Here is a 14,585-nt window from a genome sequence, read left to right as displayed (position 1 = left end):
GCACCAAACTCTTGGCCATGTCCTCCGGTCTACTTAATATTGCGGACAGCAATCCCCTATAACTTGCTGTCTGCTAAAACATTAATATGTGCCACCAGTCAGTTGCTACTGTAACTGAGGAGGTAAATAGCCCTACAGAAAAAAAAAACATTCCAAACACAAGGAAGACCCCACAAAAAAAGGAGGGGGGAGACACCAAAAGCAGGGTAAATACATGGGGTTGATTTACTAAAGGTAAACAGACTGTACACTTTGCAAAGGGTAGTTGCTCCAGATCTTAGTAAATGAGGTAAAGCTTCACTTTGCAAAAAAATACCCAGTGACATGCATGAAAAATAAAAAAAGCATTTTTGCTTGCACATAATTGGATGATGGTAGTCAGCAGAGCTACCCCTCATTTGTTTAGTTCTGGAGCATCTGCTCTTGTAGAGTGCAATTGCACTTTGCAAAGTGCACAGTCCATTTGCCTTTAGTAAATCAACCCCCTTGACTTCAAGACAATAGTAATATAAACAACAATATATAAAGAGTTTTAGGTGTGCCACAAAAAACTTATAAACACAAAAACAAAATTAAAAAATCCAACTTTATTCACATGATTGTACCCAAAAACCCTAACCCACAGTTAAAAAGAGTTGAATGATAGTCATTGACAACACCAATGAGTAAAATTATAAACTCAACAAATAGAATAAAAAAAACTTCTGAGATCAAATCAAATTGTTATGATATATATAGGAGAATTTAACATACAAGGTCATGTTGCACAAAATTGTAAAACATTAACCAGAAAATATGAAATACTCATTGATTCCTCTCCAAATATAATCAAAAAAAAAAACAATATAGGTGACAATATAAATGTATAGCTGGAGTAAAATCAAGCAAAGACAATCTCAGAAGAACCATTATGACCTAATGGATGCTGAGCACATAGCATGGCTAAATCAGGGCTACAATAGCTTAAAGATTAGATGTGTAATGGATTGTGTCGACACAGACCCCCTGTTAGGGAACCTCTTGTTTTGTGTTTGATGCCAAGCTGACAAAAAACACAGGCAGGAAGCCCTTGAATGAATTTTTGGAGTCTGAACTACATTTCTGCAAGCTATGTTTTTGAAGCTGACCCCTACAGTGGTTTACGAAAAGCTTTAACAGAAAAGTTGCTGAAGTTTGACCTGATTATTGAAAATAATCATAACGCTTCTCTTCGGCTACTTTCAGACTGGGGCGGGCGGGTGTCGGCGGTAAAGCAGCGCTATATTTAGGGTTAAAAAAGTTATTTTAGGGTTAAAAAGGGTTAAAACCGCCCGCAAAGCGCTGCTGCAGCGCTTTGCCGGTGGGTTTGCGCCGTTGCCCCATCGTTTTCAATGGGAAGGGGTGCTTTAGGAGCGGTGAATACACCGCTCCTATAGCCCTGCAAAGATGCGTCTTGCAGGACTTTTTTGACCGTCCTGCAAGCACAACGCTCCAGTGTGAAAGCCCTTGGGCTTTCACACTGAAGACACAGGAGAGGCACTTTACAGGTGCTATACAGGCGCTATGTTTAGCACTGTAGCGCCTGTAAAGCACCTCAGTGTAAAAGTAGCCTTATTTATTCATTAGCCACATACAGTATATGTATGAAAAGTTTGTGTGTGAACATTTTTAGGAGTGCCTATAAAGAAACTAACATACTGGCACAAATATATTGCAACCATTTTAAGTCTAAGCTTCCTTCCAATGGCTGTTCTTGTTTTTTGTTTTGATTTGTTCTTATTTAGGCTTTTAAGAGCTCTTGCATGTGTGCCAAATGAGCCCTTCGGCATGATTTCTGGTGTGTTTCATCCATCCGGGCAGCCCAGGCATTGGCATATGCAAAAATATATATTTTTTTATTTTTTGCAAATGGCCATATGCTGTAATCGTGTTTACAATAGCACTGATATATACATGAGTACACAGCCATTCATGTTAATGAAGGGCTGTACACTGCACCTAAGCTAAAGGAAATATACCAGCAATTACACTGAACAGGCTCAGCTAGCTCATGTGCAAGAGTCTTAAAAGCAACAATTTCCAAGATCATAGATGTTTACGCTAAGCCCTTTTAGATTTTCTCAGTGTTTAGAGAAAAGCATCACCTGCAAATAAACGGTTCAAAATGTTTGATATGTTTGAAATGGGTTATTAAGGGCAAGGATAATAAGATAATTGTACTAGGTAAGGGCCATTTAGGGTTATCACCTGTAAACCCCTGCTGTGAACTAGGCTGGTAAAAAGATAAAACATTTATAATAACTAGGTTGCGTTGAGCAGCTTAGTGATATTGAGCATTAAAGGGGAACATAATTAATGTAGAGCTACAAGGGATACAAATGGAAAAGAGAGTGAGAGGTAAGTGTAAATGTTTTTATCAAATAGTATACTATTTGTGATATGGCTTTCTGAAAACTGTGCAGGGAATACAATAGTAAATGGTAGCCCAACAGACTTCATTTGCAGGGGCTACTTTCATTCTGAAAACAGCAGGGATAGGAAGTAGTGTACAAACCAGAGGTCCTGAGACAACAGTACTGTTACACTCCTGTCACTGTTTTATAAGATTGTCATCCTGGAAAAGACAACATGGAGGTAAGTGTAAATAACATTTTACACTTATCTTTGCTATTCTCTCCGTTATGTTTCTGGGAACTTTGCTTTAGCTAGAACTCAATAGCTTCTAAAAGCGAAATAGTATAGGTAGTGACTAGAGTCTCTATTATTTACCCTATCAAAGTTGTTGGATTCTACTTAAAGAGATTGTAAAGGTAATTTGCCCGGAGCATGATGAGGCAGTGATGTTATAATGGGCTGGGGCCTCTGGGTGACGTCACCTGGTGACCCCGCCCCACACCAATATAAGTAGTGGCACACTGCACATCCAGCATTAGAGTGGGAGAGAACATTGAGTTAACATTGGAAGAAGAACAGAGGGAGAACACAGCGAAGAAGACCCAGCAAAAGAGCGAGAAGACAGAGGACAAGACCCGGCAGAGACAGAAAGCAGCGGACAGAGGGAAAAGAACTGGAGAGGGCTAGAGGACCCCGCAGAGGCAGAAGACATCACCAGAAGGGGGAGTAGAGCCGGAGAGGGGAGAGAAAGTCGGAAGAGATGCTGTCTTCATAAATTACTTTAAAACCCTGTGTACTGCGTTTTATTTTTGACACTTTTTTCTAGGTGAATGCGTAGGGGTACAATGTACCCCATACTCATTCACATAGGGTAAGGGGCCAGGATCTGGTTGCCCCCTTGTTAAAGGGGCTTCCAGATTCTGATAAGCCCCCCCGCAGACCCTGACAACCAATGGCCAGGGTTGTTGGGAAGAGGCCCTTGTCTTCATCAGCACGGGGACAAAGTGATTTAGGGGGGGTGCAAGGCTCCCCCTTGCCCCAAAGCACCCACCCCCCATGTTGAGGGCATGCGGCCTGGTACGGTTCAAGAGGGGGGTGCTCACTCTTCCCCACCACCTTTCCTGACCTGCACAGATAAGGGTCTGTTATGGATTTTGAGGGGACCCCCATGCATTTTTTTTGGCGTGGGGGTTCCCCTTAAAATCCATACTAGACTGAAGGGCTTGGTATGCTCTTGGAGGGGGAACCCATGCTTTTATGGGGATTATGGGATTTATCTGGAACAGTCCCTAGTGTTGTACCTCAAGGTCCTGTTATATCAAATCTTGTATATGATATTACTAAATGTTTGGTGGATAAGGTATGTTTTTTTTTAAACATTTTTTTAACTAATGACACAAAGATGTGCAATAGGACTGCTATCCCTGGAGGTGTTTGTAACGTGGAACAGGATTTGACACTACTGGAAGACTGATCAAATCAGTGGAAGCCATAGTTCACTGTTTATAAATGTAAAATAAGGTACACCTAAGGAAAAGAATCTCTTGATATTGGGTATACAGTATTGGTCAACGCTACAGAGAAAAAGATTTGGGAGTACTTATTTCAGATGATTGCAAAATGAGCAAACTGTGTGGCCATGCAATGGGAAAACCAAATAGAATCCTAGGATCAATCATTACAGTGCCTTGCAAAAGTATTCACCCCCTTGGCGTTTTACCTATTTTGTTACATTACAGCCTTTAGTTCAATGTTTTTTTAATTTTTAATTTTAATTATATGTGATGGATCAGAACGTAATAGTCTAAGCTAATGAAGTAAAATTAGAAAAATATATACATAAAACATACACATATACATAAAACTTTTTTTCCAGAAATAAAAAACTGATATTTGGCATGTGCGTACGTATTCACCCCCTTTGTTATGAAGCCAATAAAAAGCTCTGGTGTAACCAATTACCTTCAGAAGTCACATAATTAATGAAATGGTGTCCACCTGTGTGCAATCTAAGTGTCACATGATCTGTCATTACATATACACACCTTTTTGAAAGGCCCCAGAGGCTGCAACACCTAAGCAAGAGGCACCACTAACCAAACACTGCCATGATGACCAAGTAAGTCTCCAAACAAATAAGGGACAATGTTGTTGAGAAGTACAAGTCAGGGTTAGGTTATAAAAAAATATCCAAATACCTAGGAGCACCATCAAATCTATCATAACCAAATGGAAAGAACATGGCACAACAGCAAACCTGCCAAGAGATGGCTGCACACCAAAACTCACGGACTGGGCAAGGAGGTCATTAATCAGAGAGGCAGCACAGAGACCTAAGGTAACCCTGGAGGAGCTGCAGAGTTCCACAGCAGAGACTGGAGTATCTGTACATAGGATGACAATAAGCCGTACGATCCAGGACGGATGCAGGAAAAAATAAAATGGCACATTTTGAGTTTGCGAACAGGCACGTGGGAGACTCCCAAAAGGTATGGAGGAAGGTACTCTGGTCTGATAAGACTAAAAATTGAACTTTTTGGCCATCAAAGAAAACACTATGTCTGGCGCAAACCCAACACACCACATCACCCAAAGAACACCATCCCCACAGTGAAACATGAAGGAGCTGGAGCAGTTTTGCAAGGAGGAATTGGCAAAAATCCCAGTGGTAAGATGTGGCAAGCTCATAGAGACTTATTCAAAGCGACTTCGAGCTGTGATAGCCGCAAAAAGTGGTTCTACAAAGTATTGACTTTAGGGAGGTGAATAGTTATGCACATTGACTTTTTCTGTTCTTTTGTCCTATTTTTTGTTTGCTTCACAATAAAAAAAAAAATTTTCAAAGTCGTGGGCATGTTCTGTAAATTAAATGATGCAAATCCTCAAACGATCCATGTTAATTCCAGGTTGTGGGGCAACAAAACATGAAAAATGCCAAGGGGGTGAATACTTTTGTAAGGTCCTGATTCCCCTACATATATTTTTAATTAGGCCTCATTTAGAATTCAGTCCAGAGACAGGCAACAAAAATGGTGAAAGGTCAGAGGGATAGAACATATCTGAAGAGACTTCAGGAGCTTACTATGTACAGTCTGGAGGAAAGAAGGGAAAGTGGAGACATGGCTGAAACCTTTAAATACATCAAGGGGGTGAATAAGGTTCCGGAGGTCAGTATTTCCAATGTGAAACCAAGATAAAAAATACAGGGACATAACCTCATGCAAGCAGAAGGAAAGTTTAAAACTAATCTTAGAATGTATTATTTTACCAAGTGTGGTTGATGCCTGGAATAGATTTCCAGCAGAGGTAGCTGAGTCAGTCAATAGTAAGTAAAAAACATGCTTGAAGCAAACATAGATGTTGGAAAGAAAATGTTTAAATAAGTAAATAAATATATATCTATATATATATATATAGATATATATATATATATATATACAGGCATACCCCACTTTTAAGTACGCAATGAGGTTTATTTACTAAAGCTGGAAAGTGCAAAATCAGGCTCACTTCTGCATAGAAAGCAAGGTTTCAAGTTTTATTACTAAAGCTTAATTGAACAAGCTGAGGTTAGAAGCTTGTTGGTTTCTATGCAGAAGTGAGCCTGATTTTGCACTTTTCAGCTTTAGTAAATAAACCCCATTGCGTACTTAAAAGTGGGGTATGCCTGTATATACATCTATATAAATTGGGGCAGTCTTAATGGACCAGGCCACTTACTTGCTAGTTTTTATGCCATCACTCTTCTATATTTTTAAGAAATTCTATGTGATTTAGTGACTCATATTTGTAGAACTGCATGACTTTGCTGCCATGCAGTACTGCTACATATTCAACTACCTCCTACTCTTATCAGTGTGATAGACTGTATTGCATAGTCAAATAAAGACTGTTCAGCTACAGAGAGAGGATAAATGCAAACAATCAGCATACAGTAGTGCCTGACGGATGAAGTAAAATGTATGGTGAGAGATTTTGTTTTAAGGCAAATCATCTTAACGGTACCACACACCAATTATTTCTTTCAGTGTGTGATATCTTAAAGAAACAGTAGATCGGTTACTACTTAGTTACTTTGAAAAGGAAATTCCTACCAATGGAGAAATTTAGAACTTATATTGCCGTTAGCATAGCCAGATAGGGGAAAAGGAACTGTTATATTACATTTGCTAATGTTCTAATGTCAATACTGTGTTTCCAGTGGTAATTATTAAAGCTGTTGCTGTGTTTGCATTAACTATTTCTCCTATTTTCAGTGTGCAGCCACCACTGAATGAATGTTCATGTTATTTACACCTGTCTATAGTGTAAATATGACAGGGGTGCAGGAATAAACATATGTAAAAATCCTCTGTTAAAATGTACCTAATGCAAAGCTTGTATCAAAAACATGTATTTTCTGTTTGAATTTAATTGCAGTTTTTAAGATTATAATTTTCAGTATCTGATAACTGGCACTTGCTTTACTCCACATATTGAATATTATTTTGTATCATCAGTGCTCCCCTTTCATTTGCACTTCAAACACCACTGTGTTGTGCAGCAGGCTCTTCACACAGAAAATTATGACAATGAATGTTAAAACCTAAGGTTACTTCATTCTCATCTTAGGTTATACAGCAGTATAGCCTCAAACACCACTAGTATTGAGGCAGTCATCCTTATTTCTACATTTAAGCTTCTGCAGGACAACATTCACACATTTACGTATTTTTCCTAAGTAGCAAGGAATTTTAAAGGATACGTTCACCTTTCCTAACATGTTACATGTTACACCTATATTCAGGGCTTAACATATAACATGTTACTAATGCAGCAGCTCCCACATCCCCAAACCCCTGTTGTGACAGTGGGTCGGGGATCTTTTTCCTGCATCCACTGTAACACACTGGCGCACTGATGAGTGCTCTAGGTAGTTCATTGAGCCTTCCTGTCATTCAATAACTGCCTGCCCATACGAGGTACAGGTAGACAGCTACACTGATAGTCTGAAGGAGCCTGAGATTGCACCAACGATCTACTGAAAGTGAGTGAAATGCTTTTCTGGTTCCTAATAAAAACAATAAAACATGCACATGTTTTTAGCTGCAAAAAGATAAGGTGAATTTATCCTTTAACTTCACAAGTTATCTTTCAGGTTTGTAAATCATGCCAAATCCTTATTGTCATTTTCATAATAAATGTATTGAAGTCTACGGGCATTTTAAATAATTCACTGCATCCTGTGGACACAATAACCATTTGCTAAGTACATAAGCCTCCCCAACAAAATATTTCTATCTGGCATGTTTACCACATGTTCTGACTTGTTGGGCACCTGGAGTAGAAGCAAATCTTGCCAGTGGATTCACCCTGTTGACTCCACATTACTAAAGGTGATCATTTATGTTACAATCTAATTGTGCAATTGGTGTAAGGTCTACCAGCAACTATAAGCAATGGCCTACTTAATGCTGGGTTCACACTGTTGCAGCGAGCAGCTCACAGCAGGGGTCCAGTGAATTGATGTTCACCGTTTCAGGTTCGATTTCACTTTGAAATGGACCAGAACATTCACAGGACTCCTGTGCAATTTACTCCAGAGACACTCTGGAGATGTGTGAACCTGCTCCATAAAGAGCTGATCACAATCTCCTGACATACAAATTTGATGTGGGGAAACCTGCATCCAATTCACAATAGTGTGAACCCAGCCTTTACTTTAATGTATTGTTTAACCACTTCAATACAGGGCACTTATACACCTTCCTGCCCAGACCAATTTTCAGCTTTCAGCGCTGTCGCAGTTTTAATGACAATTGCTCGGTCATACATCACTGTACCCAAACTAAATTTTTATCATTTTGTTCCCACAAATAGAGCTTTCTTTTGGTGGTATTTGATCATCTCTGTGGTTTTTATTTTTTGCTAAACTATTAAAAAAAAGTCCGAAAATTTTGAAAAAAATAAAAGTTTTGCTTTTGTTTCTGTTAAAAAAATTTTGTAAATAAGTAAGTTTTCTCTTTTACTGATGGGCACTGATAAGGTGGCACTGACAGGCACTGATAAGGTGGCAACGATGAGGTGACACCAATGAGCGGGCACTGACGGGCACTGACAATGGGCACTGATATGCGGCACTGATGGGCACTTGAAGGCGGCACTGATGGCTTGCACTGATATGCAGCACTGATGGGCATTGATAGGTGGCACTGATGGGCACTCATGGGTGGCACTGATGGGCACTGTTAGGCGACACTGATGGGCACTGAAAAGCTGCAAAGATGGGTTCTTATGGGTGCCACTGATAGGCGGCACTGATGGGCACTGATAGGCGGCACTGCTGGGCACTGATGGGCACTGATAGGTGGCACTGCTGGGCACTGATATGCGGCACTGATATGAGGCACTGATAGGCATCCCTGGTGGCACTGGCAGTAGTAGGCATTGGAGTGGGCACTGATTGGCAACTGCCTGGGCATTGATTGGCAGCTGCCTGGGCACAGATTGGTATTTCCCTGGGGGGTCTAGGGGGCATACCTGGTGGTCCAGTGTGGATGGCCATCCTGGTGGTCCTGGGCGGCTTCCCTGGTGGTCCTGGGTGGGATTCAAGGGGAGGCTGTGCTGATAAACAATCAGCACAGACCCCCCCTGTCAGGAGAGCAGCCGATCGGCTCTCCTCTACTCGCGTCTGTCAAACGCGAGTGAGGAACAGCCGATCACCGGCTCTTCCTATTTACATCGTGATCAGCTGTGATTGGACATGGCTGATCACATGGTAAAAAGTCTCCGTCAGACACTCTTTACCTAGATCGGAGTTGCGGTTTGTCAAACTGACACACCGCAACAACAATTGTCGTGATGCCAGCCCCCGGGGGCGCGCAGTGGCTTAATATCCTGATCACGTCATATGACGTCCGGTCAGGATATTGAAACCACTTTGCCGCCGTCATTTTGCTATATGGCGGGCGGCAAGTGGTTAAGTAGGCCCTCAGATGACATAATTTTGAAAATTCACAGAGTATTTTTTAGAAATTATAAAACCAAATTGTTATGTGTTTGACCAGCTTTACACTGTTCAAGTGGAATGGTAAAATATAAGTATCAATGGTCAACATAAAATTAGTGTGAAAAATCTAGCTGGATAGTTGCCCAAGACCCATTCCAGAAACATATCAAAATGTGAGAGCTCAGCAAAGACTACTCAACTAGCTTTGCTGAGCACAGCTCTGATCAGTTTTATTAAGAAAGAGGAAAAGAACAAGCAATTAGTAATGAGAAAAGTTTGTGTCTTAGATGGACTATATACATGTTTCCCTGTGCTCAGCAAGGGTCTTGTTACATTAAACATATCAAGGAGTTCTGCAATTATATTTAATACAAATTTAACCACTACAATGAGCTAAAGTTATACAACTGTAAATGTTATAATAATTTCTCATCAGTGACAATCTATTAGTGAATACATGTGGTTAATCCACAATTATAATAAGCATAAATTATTTTGCGAAGTTTAAGGAGACTCCTCAGTCAAATACTGTAACTGCTGACTTTTGATAAAGAGACACCTACCAGCCCAAGGATCCAGGGCTGTCCTTACTCAGGCCAGTTCTTCGCCTTTTTTTTGGGTTCCTAGCACCACAATGTTAACTGTGGGAAGCAATCTATGACTCCCTGAATCTTCACTGCTCATGTGTGAGCTAACTGTTCTGCAGCCTCCTGGGACCTGTGATGTGTCCTAGGAGGCTGCAGGCAGGGAGGGAGACAGGGAGAACTTCAGCTGGGATAACCTAGGCAATCTGAGCAAAAGTGGGAGCAGGTAACTGCTGGAAATAGATACATGCTTCCTAAAAAAAAAGGCAAAAGTGGAAGGTGGGGGGAGGAGGATCAGTGGAACTTCTCAGTGAAGTTCCACTTTAAGTCGGCTGTTACACGGCTTTACAATTAAACTGAGACTTTTACTTAAGAGCATTTAAACAAGTGCAGGAATAACAACTGCTTGAATAAATAAAATTACAAGTTCAGTTAAGACTTTACTCAAGCCAATTTTGTCCCTCACTTGTTCCTTTGATACCAGCAGTAGTTACTACTGGGACAAGAAGGTATGGGCAGCATCAAAAACATTTTCAGAAGTTGTAATCCTTCCAGTCTCTACTAAAAATGTGTTATTGTCTGTGTCCTAATGGTGGCATAGACAGCAACCAATATCTGACTGATATGCTAATATCTTCCCCCTTATCTAAAACAAATTCAAATTTTGGGGTACAGTTGGATTTAAAATCGACATATCAGGAGCTTTACAAATTTACATGAATACAAATCTGACATCATATACAGCAACAGCATAATTGTCTGTTATAATTAAAAAGAAGTTCTTGAGCTGTAGTCAAGTGATTATGCCTAGATGCAATGTAGGAGAATGATGTAATCAGTCTGTTGAAGGTAGGAATAAAAGTCCACCTCACAAGTTTTAACATTTCTTTAGGCAAAGGCACTGAAAAATCCTTGCTAGAATAAAATAATGCAGTAGCGCATCAAAGTGTTTGTGAAAGTCTAGATTAGAAAACTGTACTGCAGCTAGAAAGACAAACACTTTTCGAGTAATCCCTGTGTGAACATATTTTGCATTCAGAGAAGTAAAACGCGGTCCCTAATACAGCCACTATGGCTTGGAATAGTGTTGGCAATGAAAAGGTAAACGTCATACATAAAAGGACGTACTGAGTACTGTATTAGGATTAGTAGTACTGAGAAACCTAAAGATAATAGTTATGGTGGCAATACAACTGTAAAAGAACAGCCTAAAAAAAACAGAGCAATACTGGCAGTGACATGATCAATGCAATCCAAAAGAAAAGTATGGCATAGAAATCTACATCAAAGTATATAGATATATGCTGTACTCCTATATTAAGCAAAATGGAAAGGTTAGGGCTAGTCCCCCAGAAGAATGGTAAGACACTTCAGAGTACCAGAATTCCAGCAGTGTAATAGTTAAAAATCATTCATCTCAATATTATAAATACTATTTAAAACTTCTTTGACTATGTGATCATGAAAGATAATATTATATATAATAAAAAAATCTCTTGTGCTCTGCAGCTCTCCTGTCCTGAGCTTTTAGTAACTTACAATGTAGTAAACTGTGTAAAACTGGAAGTTAGACTCAGGTTAAGGTGACTACAACCAGTGATAAGCAAATTTTAGATTTGTTCTGCTAGGTAGATATTTGCTTTTACATTGTCATATAATGGGGTTGTTTTACTAAAGGTAAATAGACTTTTCACTTTGCAAGAAAAGTTGCACTTTGCAAAGGAAATTTCTACAGAGCTTAGTAAATGTGGTGAAGCTCTGCGGACTTCCACCATCTAATCAAGTGAATGCTGTTTTTGTTAACCTTGTATGTGATTGTGTATTCTTTGTAAAGTGAAATATCACCACATTCCCCTTGCAAAGTGCAACTTCTCTTGCAAAGTGAAAAGCATATTTGCCTTTAGTAATTCAACCCCAACAAAAAAGTAAAGGGTTTTTGGACTTCTGCACCCTAAGAGTAAGCATAATTCCTAATTATGGCTTGTCCTTAGTGCTAATAAGGGTCCCCCCCTCCTGGACCATACCAGGCCACATGCCCTCAACGTGGTGGGTGGGTGCTTCAGGGCAGAGGTGGCCCCCCAACCCAAAACACCTTGTGCCCATATTGATGGGGACAAGGGCCTCTTCCCAACAACCCTGGGCGGTGGTTGTGGGGGTCTGCGGGTAGGGGGCTTATCAGAATCTGGAAGCCCCCTTTAACAAGGGGGCCCCCATATCCTGGCCCCCCTATGTGAATGAGTATGGGCTGGGAGGGAGAAGACAGCAACGGAGAAAGAAGACAAGTTGGAGCTACAACGGGGGAAATTCTTCACTTTTTAATAAAGGGCTTGTCAAAGCCCTTACACCACACTGCTTGCTCAACCCCCCCCCCTTTTCTGATCTACCAGGCTGCATGCTCGGATAAGGTTCTGATTTGAATTTTGAGGGCCACGTTGTTTTTTGTTTTGTTTTGTTTTTTTGGAGTGGTTTCCACTCAAAATCTATACCAGATCGAAGGGTCCGGTGTGGTCATTGGGGGAAACCCACGCTTTTTTTACATTTTGGCGTGGAGTTCCCCCCTCCAGATTTATACCAGACTCAAAGGGCTTGATATGGTTGGATCAAGGTTGGATCCCATTCACTGAAGTCGCATGGAAGTCTGACATGAAGTCGCAGGGCAAAGTTTGTTGATCGGAAGTCGTACAACTTTCATGTTGGATCAGTGTGAACATAGCCTTACTGCTTTGGTAACAAGGCAAAATAGGATCTGGGAGGGCAAGGCATGGTACAATATATGTAAATATATCCACTGACTCACACAACAGCTGAAGCATCTAACATAAGTGTTTGAAAGGGGTGTTTGAGGTCAGAAGGACATTCTATGTACTAGGAAACTTATGTTAGCTTTAGGGCAATAGCTGGTGGCACAATATTTTTTTCTTCCATAGAGCACCATATAATTTGGAGCTAGTATTGATGTACAGAAAATGAACACAGTAACAGCAGCTCCGTAGTGTCTATCACCTGGATACCATGCACCATGCACCATGCTTATCAGCATTATGAAAAAAACAAATAGAGTGATTTACTCTGGGAATCAAGCATAAATTGGTTTGCAGTATTTTAGTTTTACTGGATAAGTACTCCAATGCAGAAAACATGGATTGTACACTTGTGTGTGGTTGTAGCACAGGAGATGTCTCTTTCTTTTCAATAGCAAATCAATGCACCTGCCAGGTCAGGGTTCTGTGGTGAAGATTTACTTGCTGCTAATGGCAAGTACTGTTGAAACTTGGTTTGGGAAATCGATCTGCCCATCACTACATATTGACTGTAGTAGGAAATATCTTTTCTGGTATGGAATAATAGGATAAACATATCTTCACATAAACGGTGTCATCATTTTCAGCAGGGACACATTTACACAATTTGATTGCCCACTGTCAGATTTCCATGTAAACTAAAGAAGAATGTTATACATTTCAGTAGATGTCACACAGTAGAGACATGATTGACAGCTCTACATATTGCTCTTACACTTGCTTATGGTCAGTGTTTGTAGTAACAGTCCATTTTAAATTCCTTTTAGCTTATTACTTTAATTAGAGGAAGGCTTCTTGATATCTCTGCAGTATTGACTGGCAGCACCTGCTAGCTTGAAGTGCTTTTCAGCGTTCTTTAATTGCCTCCTCTTTGATGCAAACAGGAGCATTAGAGGCTGGCAAGCAAATCATAATTGAAATGACTTTTAGATGGATTTATACTGATTTATAAGTAGGCAGGAAAAAACTCAGCAAAGCAGTTTAGGATAGCAACTTGCGCAAGGTATTAAAATCATGATATGTAAAGAAATGAAGAAGCTGTGATACCACATTAATCATAATGTTCCAAAGGGGATTTTTATTTTTTTGAAGCATATTAATTCAACTTTGATTTTATTTCTGGCTCATAATTTCAATTATCTACACTGCTTTGGTACATTATAAAAATGTACTGTATGTACAGTTTAAATGCACAATGTTGTAAAACTCTATATACAGTTTGTATTCAGTGGATACCAGACATATTTAGGATAATGTAGCCTTACCTACATTATCCTAAATACGTCGATCTATGAATGATAGTAATCCTACATTATCCTAAATGCTGCGATCTATGAATGATAATAATCGCAATATTTCCCTGACCTGGGATGTCAGTAGGGATAGCGTGCACTTTCTAGATTTGGAGTTCAGCAACACTGTAGGAGGTTTTGTAACCAAATCATTCTTTAAGGCGACTGATCGCAACTTGTATATCCCCACCACAAGTTGTCATTTTAAACCATGGCTGAATAAAATTCCCTGTGGGCAATACATGAGAATGCAGAAAAACTGCACAAGGGATGGAGATTTTGAAGCCCAATCCAAAATGCTGAGTGGGATGTTCAAGGATAAGGGGTATCGAGACACTTTTCTGGAGAAAGAAAGAATCAAAGTAAGGGATTTGAACAGGGATAAGTTTCTAACAGAGGGTACCAACAATAAAAGAAGTAATGAGGATATGGGCACAAGTATAGTGTTCGACTACAATCTACAGAACCGCGACGTGGAAAAAATTATGAAGAAATATTGGAAATGTGTTGAAACAAGACATTTATCTCAAAGACCATCTGTCAGACA

At 40.0% G+C, this 14,585-nt stretch overlaps 1 protein-coding gene across 1 annotated transcript in view; it reads left to right on the top strand.

Annotated features, from left to right (window-relative positions):
- LOC141141259 (uncharacterized) overlaps nucleotides 1-14,585 on the top strand; it is a 1,017,917-nt gene that overhangs the window by 522,906 nt on the left and 480,426 nt on the right. The gene's annotated exons all lie outside the window — the stretch shown is intronic.

Source organism: Aquarana catesbeiana, linkage group LG04 (genome assembly GCF_042186555.1).
Source record: "Aquarana catesbeiana isolate 2022-GZ linkage group LG04, ASM4218655v1, whole genome shotgun sequence".
In the NCBI taxonomy this organism is placed as follows: domain Eukaryota; kingdom Metazoa; phylum Chordata; class Amphibia; order Anura; family Ranidae; genus Aquarana; species Aquarana catesbeiana.
The sequence above is the reverse complement of the archived record's forward strand: the minus strand, read 5'-3'. Positions and strand labels throughout refer to the sequence as shown.